This window comes from Carlito syrichta, unplaced genomic scaffold (genome assembly GCF_000164805.1).
Source record: "Carlito syrichta isolate Samal-C Ts95f unplaced genomic scaffold, Tarsius_syrichta-2.0.1 Scaffold304629, whole genome shotgun sequence".
NCBI classification, from domain to species: domain Eukaryota; kingdom Metazoa; phylum Chordata; class Mammalia; order Primates; family Tarsiidae; genus Carlito; species Carlito syrichta.
Genome location: NW_007248725.1, coordinates 3124 through 5536, shown reverse-complemented (window position 1 = coordinate 5536; position 2413 = coordinate 3124).

Sequence of the window (2413 nt, the reverse complement as noted above, 5' to 3'; positions counted from 1 at the left end):
AGGCGGGAAGGATCGCCGGAGCCCAGCAGGTCAAGGCTGTGGTGGCCGGGAGCATGCCACTGCACTCCAGTCTGGGTGACAGAGTGAGACTCCAACTCAAAAAAGAAAAGCTTTGGGAGGCTGAGGTGAGTGGATTGCCTGAGCCCACGGGTTCAAGACCCGCCTGGGCAGCGAGACCTCATCTCTACAATAAATCAAAAATCAGCCAGGCATGGTAGCACATGCCTGTAATTCCGGCTACTCAGAAGGCTGAGGTGGAAGGATCACCGGAGCCCAGCAGGTCGAGGCTGCGGTGGCTGGGAGTGGCTACTGCACTCCAGTCTGGGCGACAGAGTGAGACTCCAACTCAAAAAAAAAAAAGAAAAGCTGAAAATGTTTTTGTCCTCAGCTCCCTTGTTCACTGGGTGGTGGTACAGATCTTGCCCTTTGTCTGTCTGTGCCATGGCAGGTTAAGCCGGAGCTGACCCTTCAGTCCTCCTGTGCATGCCTTTCCTCTTATTTTCTGAAGCCATATTCATCAGCAGACCCTAATGACTGCCAACATCTGAAAGCCTCATTGACGTCTGTTAATAAAGCCTTAGACCTTGTTCAAGGGCAACTGCCTTGGCTTTCATTCAAATAATGAGACCATTTCTAGGTGCCCTAAGTCAGGTGAGGTCTGGAAAGGGTTGAGATGGAGAGTTCTGGGCTGTCACTTGAGAAGTGATTTACAACTGCCAAGTTGGGTTGGAATGGCAGGTCAGAGCCTTCAGGCCAGCTTCCATCTCACAGGGAATGGAGACAGCAGGGTGCCCACCCGGCAAAAGAGAACCGCCAGCCACGGTGCAGCTGCCACTGTGTGTTGTGGTCACTTAAAAAGAGAATCTCACAGTCACCATTAAAGTCTCATGTGGATTTTATCTGCATTTTTAAATGCAGGAATGTAGATTTGTAAAGAGGTGAACAAACCTGGTTTGGGATCAGAGAAGCAAGTTTTAGGGCTGGGATTTGAGCCCAGACAGAGCAGGGCCCTCACTGCTCGACACTGCCCAGTCTCAGGGTTGTGACTGGTCAGTCGCTGGACTCCGGGGACAGAAGCCTGTCCTGGATGTCCATTTTCAGACAGCCCTGTCCAAGAGTCTGTCATGTGGAACTGAAGCTTACTTCCCCAAGATTTTAATGGGTCCTCACTGTATAGCATTTTAGCCTTTTATTTTGAAATGAAGACTCAGGAAGTTGTACAGAGGGGTCCCACATGCCCTCCCTTGGCTTCCCCCATTGTAACAACAGGGTGACATCTGTGTTCACATCCCGGGTCTGGGCTGAAAGAGTTCAGCTTGCTCCAAGCCAGTCTTGCCATCATAAAGCATTTCTTGTCTCCGCGTGGATGTCGAGTTCGTAATGAAGCCAAGGACCAAGTTGTAGATTTCCTCTCCACTGGCCTCAGACTGTACCAGTTTTCAGCCAAATGGGACCAAACAGGGGCCTTGGCATTAGGTGTTTCCACCTGGTCCCCAAAGAGTGACATCCATTCGTTCACTCAGATATTTGCTTGTGCACCTACTGTGCGCTAGGGGGCATCCAGGAACCAGAGCCAGAATATACAGTCTCCTGCAGTAAGCTCACAGGGCTTCCTGTTTTCTGAATGTTGGGAAGACAAGGGTCAGCACAGCTGTGTGAGTGTGGCGGATGTCTGCAGGGGTACCAAGAAGAAGCCCATTAGCTCTGTCTAGGGTGACAACAGAAAAGAGCTCACTGAGCCTCTGTGTGTCCAAGCGTAAGGAGCAGGCTGCTAGATGGACCAGGACAGGAAAAGGGTGTGGATGGAAAAAACACGTGCATGTATGTCCTGGACATCTGCCTGCTTCCTTGTGAGCAAAACCCTGTCTGAGGCTGGGCAGGTGCTGGTGAGGCCAGGCAATGAGTTGAGTGTCTCACAGGCCCAAGTTGTGCTTGGGGCTAAGACGGCCCAGCTCTCCTGCTGCCTCCCAATCATGGCCACATTATAAGAAGCATAATGGCTGTCCATGTGAAAAAGGTGTTTCTGGCCAGGCGTGGTGGCTCACGCCTGTAATCCCAGCACTTTAGGAGGCCGAGGCAAAAGGATTGCCTTAGCCCAGGGGTTCAAGACCAGCCTGGGCAACGTGGTGAGACTTTGTCTCTACAATAAATTAAAAAATTAGCTGGGCGTGGTTGCATGTGCCTGTGGTTCCAGCTACTTGGAAGACTGAGGCGGAAGGATCACCTGAGCCCAGCAGGTTGGGGTTGTGGCCACAAGTGTGCCACGGCACTCCAGCCTGGGTGACAGCATGAAACTCTGACTCAAAAAAAAGAAAAAATAAACCGGGCTCGGTGGCTCAGCCTGTAATCCCATGCCTTGGGAGGCTGAGGTGAGTGGATTGCCTGAGCTCGCGGGTTCAAGACCCGCCTGGGC